The sequence below is a fragment of the Aedes aegypti genome, chromosome 2 (genome assembly GCF_002204515.2).
Source record: "Aedes aegypti strain LVP_AGWG chromosome 2, AaegL5.0 Primary Assembly, whole genome shotgun sequence".
Taxonomy (NCBI): domain Eukaryota; kingdom Metazoa; phylum Arthropoda; class Insecta; order Diptera; family Culicidae; genus Aedes; species Aedes aegypti.
Window position 1 is genome coordinate 370,800,515 of NC_035108.1, and position 14,603 is coordinate 370,815,117.

Consider the following 14,603-nt stretch of genomic DNA (forward strand, 5'->3'; position numbering starts at 1 on the left):
ACTCGGGCCGTACAGCGATGAAAAGAGCAAACTTTCAATTTGCAATTATGGCCTTACTCTTTGTGGGATTGGTTGCGTGATTGTTGCAACGTAAGATCCTTTCACTATTGGAATATTAGATTATGGGAACGTGATTGATTCACGATGTTCGGTTTAGATTTGAAACAAATTTTACGATTTGAGATTTACTATCTGAAATTGAACCCATTCAAGCTATACGTGACGCCGAGTTGAAATTTATTTGATCTTCATTAGGTCTGCATTCAGACGCCGATAAAGCCAAACAACGATAAATCAATTCATATCCTTGTCGCCCCATTCTGCGTCATACAGTCGGCATATAAAATAAAACCAATGCTAGGAAGGATCGTCTTTTCCGACACATCAGTATCGACCCTATATGGGACACGTCAAAGAAAAGCGAAACTAATATCCGTTTGAAAGGCCGATCACGCGTATTTCGTCCTTTGGCACACACGTAGGATTCAAAGAACACCACGTATCTCTCTATACAGGAATACCAACCGCAGAAAGGGAAATGTGACTGCTGCCAAAGTTAATCCATCTTATTTTATCGGGAGCCGTAAAAAGTGTAAAGTGTATTCACCATATAGTCTTGCGTTTGTTCCGAAGGATATGAGGATACGACGAAAAAGAAGAAGCAAACGTCTTGAGTCGATGCGAGGGAAAAGTGGGTTAATAGCTCCATCCGAAAGGGTGTTTAACGATGGGTAAGAGGGCTCGGGCGCTAATGGTAATGGGTATGAGGTGCAGTTCTTTTCGCAACGATTGAACGTGAGGCCATGAAAGCTTAGATTGATGGTCAGTGTGGTGGTAAATAATCAAGAAAATGATGAGAATGCAGACTACAAGCATCTTCGGTATGTTACTCGCGAAATAATGTTCAGCAGTCTAGTTTATACCATTTGTTTGGTATATAGAAAATACGCAATATTCAACAGTCTCTGTATCAATCATGATCCGCAACGCATCATAAGAGCCATGTTCTGCTATGACTCTGATTTTATATTCACTGTTTGAATCAAAATGTGCATGAGTCTAATTGTGCACCATCACACATTTTCGTTTTAATCGTTAAACCACAACCAGCAATCATAATATCCATTCGCCAATCGTTAATCCCTGTAAAAGCTCATCATACCGCGTTGGAAGTCATCGCACAAACGTAGTAAAAATGCACAACTTCTGCTCAAACCCCGCATGCTAAACATCACCGAATGGAAAACGTGTTACGGATCCATCGTCGGATCTGATCTGCCGGGGGCCCCAAAAGCCCAAAGAGTAATGGTGGTCGCGTTGTTGGTCAGAATTACAGCTCCCTGCCACGCGTTTCAAATTTATAGCGTGATTAAATTTAATGAAACATTATAAAGATTAGGAAGGATGGACAGGCAGCTCCGGATTGGACAGACCGGCCCCGTGTGTTTGCGATGTTGGCCATTGTAAGTAAGCAGAACAATCTGTCGTGGATTAAACTTTCGCGGAACTGACGCAACATGCCGCTTCGGTAGGACGATGTATGGTGCGAAATAGTGGGGCACGATAAATAACAAAACACACCGGCATACGTTCCGGGTCGCACAAGAAGAATTTGGGGTTAATCATGGCCAAAATTATTTTCTGCCCTTAATGATATTTCTATGCCCTAAGGGATTAAGAACCATAGCAGAACAACAATCCATTTATCAATCTATGTTTGTATCCAATGGATACTATCCATGAACAAAAATTGCGACAAAATATAACACCATATTGGAAAAATTCATCACTGAAAAACAATAATTGTAAATAAAAACTTAAAAAAAATGTTAAAACCCACACACAAAATCATATTTTTCCAATGTTTTTCTTCACTTCGGTCACAACATGCGACGTACTAGCAATGTTTAAAAAATGAGAGATCAAAATATTAATTGCTTAAATTTGCAATTATAGCCACGAATTTATTACAGTTACTTTTCTGTGCGGCTGTGGTTTTCTGCTGCAAAGATGATAGCAACACATTATGGTCGCTAAAATCGAAAACTAAGCATTGACAAAACATGCAATCGCATAATTTAGAAGGCCATTTCGTATCCTCTCGACAAAGTGACAGACGAATCGTCTAGATTTGTAATCTTCCGGTGCCGTGTTGCTTCAAGTCACATGAATGCGGCTGGAGATAAAGGCCGTGAACTTGATTATCACTTGTTTGCACATTGTTACGGTTACGAGGTGGCATAAATTCTACCAGATCCATCAGTCTCGTTGACAACGAAGGAAAAGCCACAGCGTGGCCAAGGATCTTGAACTCCCCATCTCGACGGCGTCAATTCGAGTTAGATTGTGAATAATGCATAATCATCACTTTTCAAACACCATCCATCGTAAATGACATTCCATTCAGAAAAGACTAGACGACTTCTAAGAGTAGGTACACTGAAACCTTAATTTACGTAACTTCTATTTAGGTAAATTCTATCTACGTAATCCCATTCAATAAATACTACGCAAATGAATTTTGTATGCATTTAAGGCTATGTGGTATTCGTTTAGCATATACCAATAAATGATTTGTAAATTCAGAACACTGAAACTTGCGCTGAACCAAAGATGCATCTTAAAAATAACTATATCTTTCTTAAGGTGAAGATGAATCGAAGCCAAAGTTCAAATTTTCAAGAGCACGGATCTGGAGAACCAAGCATCCGTTCAAGCAGAAAACTTAATCGATTGGTCACTAGCTGGTGGTGACCAATCGATTAGGTTAACAGCTCAAACGGATGTTTGGTTCTCCAGATTCGTGCTCTTGAAAATTTGAACTTTGGCTTCGATTTATCTTCACCTTAATGGTCTGAAATTTGTGTTCTCAACTCATAATCTATCTCTCTCGAGAGCTTCATCACTGCAATTCATACTAACGCATAATCAAACAACTGTGATATATTATGTTTTGAGTTCAACGCCTATCTAAAGTAATTCAAGTACTCATTTGAATGGCAACTTCAGATCTACACGCATAACAAGTGACCTTTACGCATAAACAGACTCCAAAAATATGTTTTATCATGTTTCGAGTTTTAAAAATTACTTGCGATTATCTAAAAAAAACAATTTTGAGTGAAGGCCTTCGAATCTATAGGCGTAGAAAGAGATCTCTTTGAGAATTATGAATAAGATGCATACCAATAAGCTCAAAAACCAGTAATCTATAGAAGATAAATTTAAGACTCATTTGAGCTCATGAAAATCATGTTGGACCTCGTTTTGTTTGCGTATAAGAACACAAAGCTGAGAAGCAGGGACGTAACTCCGGAAAAGAAGTAAAATAAGTTGTACTAATTTTTCAGTTTAACCATTTTTTACGGTTGATAGGCATAATCAAAGCTCTCACGGAAATGTGGGTATTAAGTTCATACTGATATCATAATCTATCAAGTTCACAGTCTAACGGTTATCTAGAGTAATCCAAGATCTTCGTTCAGTACAAGACTTCGAATCACCAAGCATAATTAATAATCTTCAAGGGATAAATCTAAAATGAATATTTCCATTCATATTTACAACTTTGGCGATTGAACTCAATTTTATGAACCAGCGTAAGTATAAATCTTATAAGTGAATATTGCAAAGAAAGTGTTTAAAGTTGTGGCCCTAAAAGTCTTTTCATATAAAAGCTCTTAGATTCTCATATGAGTATTGTAAACTTTGTTCATGATTCTCCGAAACATTACCAGTCACACTCGTAGATCTAAAAACTTATACCCAAATGAGTTCACATATAGCCTTAAACGGTTGTTCGACTTGACAAAACGTATTTTCAGGAAATGAAACGTTGTTCATAAACCTTTCAGAGATAACTGGGTACACTTGTTGATCTGAAGACCTAGGATGTAAGGAGTTATTGGATAGCCTTGAAGAACGGTTGATTTCAAAACATCTTATAACATAGAAAAAAAAATGTACACCAAGAATGCTAAATAATAGAATAAAGCAATAATAATATACAACAAATTGGAATATTCCTCCTAGGAATTAGCCAGAAATTCCTCTAAGATAATCTCTACCATAATCCTACAACGATTTATCCAGGAACTCCGCGGCTACAAAACAAAGCCATTCTGAAGGTGTCTGGGTTCGATATCCGGTCGGTCAAGGATATTTTCGTAATGGAAATTAACTTCACTTCCCTGGGCATAAAGTATAATCGTACCTGTCACACGATATACAATTGCGAAAATGACAACTTTGGCAAAGATATCTCTCAGTTTTAAGGGGGGTCTGTAGCCTTGAGGTTACGCTTTCGCTTCATAAGCGGAAGGTCATGGGTTCGATTCCCAGCCCCTCGACAAAAAACCCGTCCAGCCACCAGAAGACGCCTCACGGAGGACCGTGCTTTGGGGAGCACATTCATCCTCCGTCAGTATCAGATGGTGACTGAGACAAACTGACCCACTTCGCAGGCAGCTAGCCTCACTAACAACAGAGCTCTCTTCTACCTGCTCGGTGTGAGAGTAAAAGAGTAGAAGAGAGTGAAAGTTGATGTAAATATAAATAAGTTAAAAATAGATCTGTATCGGTAAAGAAGCTACAGATCACCTGATTCCGGCACAGTATTGGCCACAAGCACAAAGTGCCTTAAAAAAAAAAAAAATCTCTCAGTTTATAACTGTGGAAGTGCTCATTAAACACTCAGCTGAGAAGCATGCTCTGTCCCAGGGAAGACGTTAATGTCAAGAAGAAGAAGAGAAGAAGAATCGTTACCAGATCTTTCAGACCATCGAGTTTCAGGAAAACCTTCAGCAATTCCTTTTGGACTTCTATCCTGAGCCCCTCTAGAGATTCCTCCAAGGATTTTTCCAGGGATTTATGCAGGAAATTCTCTACAGGGATTCCTCTAGAGATTGCGCAAGGATTCCTCCAAAAATTTCCACAAGAAATCCTTCGGAAACATTTCCAAAAATTCTTTCAGGGGTTGCCCCGATTTCTATGGGGATTTGTCCAAGGATTCTTCAACCGAATTTTCCTGATATTATTTCAGAAACCCTCTCAGAGACTTCTTCAATGATTCCTTCAAGAAAATCTCTGCAGTAATACTTGCCAAGATGTATCCAAGCCCTCCAAGATTTTTCCAGGAAATCTTCCAGGAATTTCTTCAGACGAATCCCTACGTAAATACCTAGAGGAATACAATGAGCAACCTATAGAAAATAAAATGCGGAGAAATGCCTGTACGATTTTCTGGAAGAAAACTCATAGGAGAGTCCCTTGGGCAATCATTGGTTATCACTGGAAGAATCCCAAATAGAGTCTTTGGAGTGATACCCGAGGAAATCTGAAAACTGATGTACAGTTTTCAGTAATCCTTTCAGAATTTCCTGAAGAAATTTCTGAAGAAATCTAATCGTAAAAAAATGCAGTAAAGATTATCCTGCAGTAATCCCTGGAGGCGTCTCTGCGGAAATTACTGTTGTAATAGATGCACGGTTACCTGGATCAATTGCTGAAGAAACCAATGGAGGGTTACCTTAATTGCTGAAGAGATTTCTGAAAGATTAACTGGGCAATGAATTGCTTTCAAGGCATCCCTGGAGGAATAGCTGGAATATTTTCTAGAGAAATTCCAAAAGTAATCCCTGGAATTATCCCTGGAATCTTTAGAATTACCATGGAGGAAACCATGGCTTAATTTCAGTAGAAGTCTAATGAAGAGATGATTTCCTAGAGGAATTTATGTAGAGATTCTCTTGGAGGAGTCAATATAAAGATTTCCCTGCTTCAAAACCTAGCGCAGTTCTAAGGGGTAATTTATGCTAAAATTCTTGGATGAGCTCATGGAGAGAATTTCGAGAGGAAGTTTTGATAGAATCCTTGGAGAAATTTGAAGAGGCGAAGAACGAATCTCTGGAGAAATTTCTGAAGGATTACCTTGAAAAACTCTTGTAATAATTCATGTAGGTATCTCTGGGGGAATTCCTGAAGAAACTGTTTAGGAATTCTTTAATGATTTATATTTTGGAATCCAGGGGAAATTTTAAAGGAATATGAAGAAATTTTGAAGGAATAAGAATTCCTGGAAGGATCTTCTGACGAATCCTTGGAGAAATCCCTGGAAAAGATTCTTGAGGAATGCTTGAAGAACTTCTCATAGGAATCCCAGTAAAGATTTCACTGAAGGAAAATATGACGGAGATATCCCTGGAGCGATTTCTGGAGAAATATATGGAGTTATTTTTAAAGAGAATGTCCTTATGTAGCCCCTGGAGGAATTCCTTGGTAGGCCTTTAAGACTTATCTCTGTAGGGATGTTTCTACAATAATTCTTGGAAGAGTCTCTCGAAGAATTTGCAAGGAAATCTTTGAAAGAATATAAGGAAAATTCTTGAACAAGATTCTTTAAGAATCCTCGAAATACTTCTTATAGGAGTCCCAGTAAAGATTTCACTGGAGGAAACTATGACCGAACCACTGCAGATATTCCTGAAAAAAAAACCTTTTTTCGAAATTTCCCGCAAGAATTTCTGAAATATTGGAGAAATCCCTGGAACAACTCCTTGACGAATTGCTGAAAGTATTCATGTAGCCCCATCGGAACCTGGTCTAAAAATCAGGTAGCGATCAAAAACTTCCGGGAGGAACATCTGGTAAAACGCCTAGTGGATTCTTCGCTGTTGGGGTTATTTTAGACATTATCTTGGAGAAATTTCTGGTTAAATCCCTGGAAGAATCTTAGACGGAATTCCTAGAGAAATCTCACGACATGTCTCAGAAAAAATAATCCTAGAGATATTCCGAGAGGAATTCTTGAAGTAATCTCTGGAGGTTATCCTGAAGAAACTCTCGTTTGATTTTCTGGTGTTCTAATCAAACTGAAACCGAAATTTTGATTACGGTGAAAAGATCTTATTCATCAACTATATAAGTGGAAAAAACGTCGAGGATCTTCGAATTGAAATTTTTGTCACAGGGACTAGAGCATTCTCGTGCCTGCCACACGATACACACATATAAAAAATGATCAATCAACAAAGAAAGCTCTCAGCTAACAAGTGAGATACCTCTCAGTTAACAGCTGAGAAGTAGGATTTGTCCCCGTTGGGACGTAACGCCACAACAAGAAGAAGAATATTAGGACATGGTGTTCATTTAGATCTCGATGAAAAATCATTAATTTTGATCCGAAGCAGAGTGCGTTACTGCATGGACAAAAATCAGCTGAAACATTGAGTTTTGTCGCATGTTTTCAACATTCTTTTCAACTAGAAAACAATCTATTCAATTAAAATCTTAAAGAAAACAAAGTCGTTGATGGATGCGTGGTGTATACACAGGCCTATTGATCGCAAGGTCCGTGGTTCGATTCCAGGTTGCTGCGAAAACTTTTAGACGGGGTTGGTGGTCTAATGGCTACCGCTTCTGCTTCATAAGCAGAAGGTCATAGCTTTAATCGCAGACACGTCTCTCTTCTTTAGTTGTATCTTACACTTGCTTCTATCTTCCACTCTTAATCTATCACAGTTGATCTATCACAGTTCATAGCATTTGCTAGAACCAAAGACGGACAAAAAAACGTTTCAATGCGCTTCCATTCTTCCATCAATATAGCACGCCTGATACATAGGCAGTCACACAAGTATAAAAATGTTTGTGATAAGTACACCAGAGAAAGTTGATGTTTAAAAACACCCTCATTATTTCTTGAAAAATTATTCAAACAACCGAATAGTAAACAAACTTACTTTATCGATTCATCATATTCCGCAGACAAAATTCTACACATTTAACTCTGAACTAACTCGGCTTTCACTTTTAGTAAACGTTCCGGATTTACAAAACCACTTCAGTTAGATTCTCAAGTTGCGAAACCACTCTGTTATGTGATCTCAGATAAAAATATGAGAAACGATAGAAACTCCCTAGTTTTTTAACACGAGCTGATTGCATGCAAAAATTTAAGCGATGCACACTGCGAAAAATATCAAAAAAGGGACCGATTTTATAACAGTTTAAAATTTTACAACAGTTTGATTCTTCTTAATTAATTTTCTCTAAACCGTATTGAAATGTAATCAACAATTGACTATTTTGATAACAATCTTCTTCTTTTTCTTCTTTCTGTTAGGTAGCACTTTCTTTTTCTATTTTTATACTCCGTAGAGTTTACAATTCGTGTTCTTCTTTATCGACACTGTGGTGTGTTTGTTTGTTTTTAAGTCCGTAGACTTTACAATCATTTTAACGTCCGTAAACTTGTTCATTTCTTCTATAGTCAGTAGACTGTATTCTATCCCTCCACCCCTGGAAATAATGGGAATTGAACCCAAGACCTCCTGATCCACAGTCAGAAGCGTAGACCACTACTCTACATACCACCAACCTTCCCCCCCCCCCCTCCCTTGATAACAATCGAGCAGTGTTGCCATCTATAGTCAGAATTTGGAAATTTTCTGGAAAGTTCTCAATCCATGCTTCTTACTTTACTTTTGCTGGCTCTACGTCCTTCAAGACATGACCTGCGCCACAATGTTACGCCAACTAACTCGGTCCATGGCTGCTAACCTCCAATTAGAGTTATTTCTCACGTGTACAAAAAATGCACTACTGAGACTCTTGCTTCTTCAGCTCCAAGCACATCGAAATCATAGTGTGCTGAGCTAGTAAGAGGCACAAGGATGAAAATTATGTATGCGCTATGAATGGCGCACATGAATGGCGCACCATAAATCGCAGGAGCATGAGAGTGCTGTAACCGTAGGTGCAGGAGCCTCATTGTTTACAAGCGCACGGGCGCGCTGTACATTGTGAGACCTTTTTTGGTGCGCCTCATTTTTCTTGAGATGTGTCTCAATGCGATCTCATGCGCTCCGTCACATGTGCTGTTTAAAATTCAGCGCAATAATTGAAGTGATTACAAAAGATTTCAGCGAGGATCGAATTTGTAACTTTTGGATCGCGGGTCTTCGACCATATCATGTAGGCCATCCAGACACCTGCATATTGAGTCGAAAATAGTTGTAGAGGCTCTTCGTTACTAAGCAGTTGTTTCACAGCTTGGAGACCGTTGGCGAGCTGTAGCACCGAGCAGCGCATGAGACGAGTCTCCCCGAGAGCACATCACCTAGCGCGCGCTTTTAGAATTTTTGTGAGCCTCCGTTCAGCGCAGCACACTAGGATTCTGATGAGCTGAGAGACGGTTTGGTGGGAGGCTCGTCAGTATATTTATGTGCTCCTGAGGGGGGAGCTGTCTCATGCGCTGGTGTGGATGTGATTGCATTATGCTAACAAACACCGATTAGTGAGGTATTACTAATGAAGGAGGTTGGTGTGTATCATGTTATATCAATATTGTAGAATGTTCATACAAAAAGCATTAAGAGTGATTGTCGACAAAGGCCATTTCCGGCGCTTTGAAATTTGTGAATGAACCCTAAATTATTATTTTTTTCGTTGTACCGTGTGCCTGCACTTGAATACCCTCTTAAATGTAGGTGAATTTTTTTTAAAAAGAATAATCCAACACATTTTTATCTTGTAATTTTGTTGGAAATTTGTCATGATAAAACTAACTTTATGCAAAAATAGAGTCGAACGCCTCTTTTAAAAGCAGTCAGGTTAGGGAGCGTCCAGTTATCGAGCGGAAACTGTGTAAGTAAAGTTCTTCGGGCCTGTCAAAGGTGGAATCATGACTTTTAGCAGTTTTGGTTTTAAATATACTTACTAGTTATATTTGTTGTTTGATGTTTTAGCTACCCACTGTAATTACAAGGCTTTTGACAGGAAAAATCTACTATGGTAGAATTAAGCAAAGACATGTGAGACCCATTATGTCTTTTTTGTTGATTCTATGAGGTTTGTTCCGTCCGTCACGATCAATCATCACATTGGAGCGCCCCTCGAAGCCCATCCCTGGAAAGCAGTAGTTCATTTTAAAACATTCATGATGAGTTGTATTTGAGCCACGAAGAAGAACAGAATCTAGGTCCCGGCGAAACCCAGCGATTTCACTGTGGACTCGACAGTTTATTTAAGTCAGCTTTGATACAGGAGAAACCCAGCGATTTCGTCCCTAGTCTTAGCCCTCCAAGTTCCATAAACGTTCCCCAGCCGGAACAATGTTACTATACTACCCATCAGAAGCCCGAGCAAAGGCGGATAACTGGATGATATCAAATTGATAACAAATTTTATTATCGCTGTTATCATTTTGAGATTCTGTTATCAATGATAACCAAATGATAACAAAATATTCTATAATTGTATCCATGGAAGATACGTTTGATAACAGGTTGATAACAAAATATGTTATCACACATCTTTCCCATAACATTTTTATAAAACATGTGTCAATAAACAGAGTAGACTTTTTGTCAAACATTTTTTTACAAAATTGTAGGGAACGTTAGTTTAAGCCATAACGCATCTCTCTAATGTTTTTTTTCGTGATTGTGTGCATAATATTTAAAAAAAATATGTTTATACGACTTTAGTTATCAACTTGAACTGAGTGATAACATAATTTACTGTTACTTTGTTATTCGACGAACAAATTTGAGTTCTTATTTTTTTTTATGTTGGCTGTTAATTCAGCCAAGATGAGAACAAAATCAATTATCAAATTTTGATAACCAGGTAACAAAATTTCTTATCATTTTGTTATCAATCTTTGCTGGGGAGGCTGGCTCCAAAGGCACGTTCCTCACCAGTTGGGAGATTTGTGCCATCGCATACTCGCAAAGTAACTCGATATTAAAGGGACCATCGAGTTAGAGAGGTATCGAACATGGAACACAATTTTTTTCAATTTTTTAACTTTCCATTATTTTGAGTAAATACATTCGACATTGAAATATTTATTTTAACGTGAAAATACTAAAACACATCAATCTACGTGACACATTCTGAACAGGTTTTGGTCCGTTTTTTACGAGGGGGATGCGTCGCGTAAAAAGCTCGGTTCAACCGTGTAAAAAGCCTCGGTGGTTCTTGACGATTCATAAAAAAATACTTAACGAATAAAAACATTAACATTTGTAGGAGATTTCAATTTTTCTTGAAAATATCGAGTTATGGATGTATACTTGCGTAGGAAACAGATAGTATCGAGTTTGAGAGGAACTGACTTACAGAGGAATCAAAGTACGGTAGATTGAAGAGTTAGAGTATTGAATTGAGTTAGAGGAAATTTTGAATTACAGAATATTGAGAAAGGAAAAGCTAACTGTACTACAATTTTCATCGAATTCAGGTTTTATTTTTCATTTTATGCAATAATGTTTCTTAAAATACTAAATCAAATTATAATGAAGTGTATATGAACAGCAAGTATAAGATTCATCTTTCAAACTTCTTTGAAATCAATTTTCTTGATAAGATCCTGATTCAGACGAATCAGCAGAATATCTGCTAAAGTATCCTCTCCAAGTAACGTGCGTTGCTTCGTCAAAACCAGGGCCAATGCGCTGAATGATCGCTCAACACTCACTTGAGTGCATGGAATCCCTAAGAATACAGATGCAAGCTGGAAAAGATCTGGATTCGAGGGTTTCATCCGCAGCCAATAATCCAGGATTGTATCCGACTCCGATCCTTCTGAGCTTAGCTTCAAACGAGGGCCACGGGACAAATTTATCAAATCATCGCGAATATCACTATTTAAAACAGAATCACATTGCTCATCAAGCGATGCTAAATAAGCTTCAAATGAATTGTCACCGGATGGAATGTCTGGATTTCTGCTGTTATCATTATTTGGACTGAATGTATCTCGCATTCTGTTTCACACGTCGATTAAGTAGTCCTGATAATGAAAATAAATAACTAATTTTAATTAATTGTATCATTAAACTGATACTTACCACGGCGATTTCTTTTTCATCTTTGCTTATAAAAGGGCTGTTTCTAAAATTAATCCTCTGGTCTAAATATATTGCTGCAAGAAACAACAGATTGTTCATTAGCTTCTTTCTCCGTTCATCCATTTTCTGCGCAATTATCAATGCCAAAGTATCCTTTGAGTTTTTAAGTTCAAAAGTACATTTCTCCCAAATTAAATAAAAATCTCCGAATGTTATCTGCGAACCTTCCAGTTTCACGGTTGCTTCAGCTACTGGAGAATATACGGTACAGAAGCGCTCTATGAATTCCCACAAGTCGTCGTCTATAATCAATTCCTTTTCTCCCTCTGACAATGATTTTATGAATTCCTTTTCTAATAACAACCTTTCAAGCATCAAATATGTACTGTTCCATCGGGTTACACAATCCAGTTTTGGGACTTTTTTCTTACTGACCTTGAACATTCTTTTGTATGGACTTTTTCTCAAGGTTTTAACAGCCTTTCGTGCTCTACAAAACAGGGGTTTTAAATTCGCCTCCTTGTAAGAATCGTTCACGGCCAGTTGCAAAGTGTGTTCCGCACATCGTACTCCCTGTAATATTGGCTCTAAAATTTCCATCTTTTTCTCTGCTCTTTCTTCTACATTATTTACGTTTTCGTTATCGTCATCGAGCTCATCTTCCGTATCATCATCCTGAGATCTTGAATCATCCACCGTAAGTTCTGCTATTCCAATCAACGAATCAAAATCATTTAATGCGTCGTACTGCACAAGTTTGAGCCGATTGATTGTGGCAATCATATTGCTCGCGTTATCGGTAGTCACCGATAAAATTCTTCGCACATCAATGCCATAGGGTTGAAGAATTTTCAGAATTTCGTCTGTAAGATTTGTAGCCGTATGGTTTTCATGCATTTCAATCATTCCAAGGGTTCGAATTAATATTCGATTATTCCTTACATATTGGATGTTAACACATATGAACTCCCTTTCCATTCTTGTTGCCAGATCGATCTTCACGCAAATGAATATGTCTTTGATATCGGCAATTATGAGCTTCTGCAAGCGAGTGCTGACCTGACGCAAAACTTGTTTCATAGTTTCCGGATTCATATGACGTGCATTTTTCAGACCTTCCTCGATTGGCCGAATGATTTTTTGAAAGGCAGGATAGCGTAGCAGGTTCAATGGAAGCCCATTCACCGTAAAGAGTTCCACTAACGATGAAGTGAGTGTACATGTATCCATGCGGATTTCAATTTTCGGGATTTTCTTGGCTGATTCTGTGGCGTTCTCATCATCTTCGTCAATCAACAATCCTAATTTTCGGGCAATATCTTTGTGGACTTTTCTATAATGTCGATAATAGCTAAACTTGCGCAAATCTGTTATTTTTCTGTCGCATCGTAGGCAGATTGCTTCTTTGGCAGTGACATTGATTTTGAAAAGCTCTTCGTCAGATACCATCTGCCTGTGACTCATTTTTGATTTTCTGAAAATCAACTATTTGAATATCGTTTCATAGAAAAGCTGAACACGAACATATACATACTTGGCAAAAATACAATCAACTTGAAACTTCCAACTTGCAGTCGATGAGCCGATCAAATATTCCGAAGGTAAATACTAAGATTTCCGAAGCGAAATTAAACTTCCTAGCTGCATCCAACGAATCAGTCTGAATATTTGCCACTTTGTTTATTTCTAGAAGCACCCGGTCTCCAGGAGATTAGCTCATGAGACGAGCGCATGAGCCGAAGCGCACGAGACATAAATGAGGCACATAGCAACGATTAGGAGACACAAGCTTTTCAAGCTCATCACCTACTTCGTTCATGTGAGCTACTCGAGGGCGCATCACCTGCACCTGGATATGCAGCGCGTGCACAGTAACTCTACCTCCAATTCCTCGATCGCCCCACACTTCCAAGATCCTGCTCCACTTGGTCAAACCACCTAGCTCGTTGCGCTCCCCTTCGTCTTGTACCGGCCGGATTTGAGTTAAACACCATTTTTGCGGGATTGTTGTCCGGCATTCTCACAACGTGTCCCGCCCATCGTACCCTTCCAGCTTTGGCGACTTTCGTGATACTGGGTTCACCGTAGAGTTGCGCAAGCTCGTGATTCATTCTTCTCCTCCATACGCCGTTCTCACATACTCCGCCGAAGATCGTCCTAAGCACACGTCGTTCAAAAACTCCTAGCGCTTGCAGGTCCTCTTCGAGCATTGTCCACGTCTCATGCCCGTAGAGGACTACCGGTCTCAATCAATCCATGCTTCACCTTTGCCGAATATTTTGGAAATGAATTTCCACATGTAGACGTTTCATTCTTCAAAAATATTATTCTAACGACCCCCCCATAGCAGTCGTAAAAAAGTCGGAGTATACTTTCTTGTTACGGGAGGTTATATCTTCATGAAAAGCAGTGCAATTTATTAGTGTGTGAAATAGTATAGAAGCAAGGAGGTGAATTTGAGTGAAATTATTTTCAAATTACTCCAGGCTAGTTTGCAAGTTTGATATTAGTACGACGTGCTACATTCATTCATGGTAATAAAAATCATATCATGTGCCAGAAAAGTGAGATAGAAAATTGGGTCCAAAACAAGGCTAGTAAAAAGGTATCGGGGCAAAATGAACACTTGCGTGAAATTTAATGATTACAACATATTTATTGTCTGTCAGTCGTTTCTATGTGTAAAATGGCTCTCTTTTTATCAAAAGAGCTAAAAAGAACCTTTCTGGGTTTGTTGTTTTGCTCAAA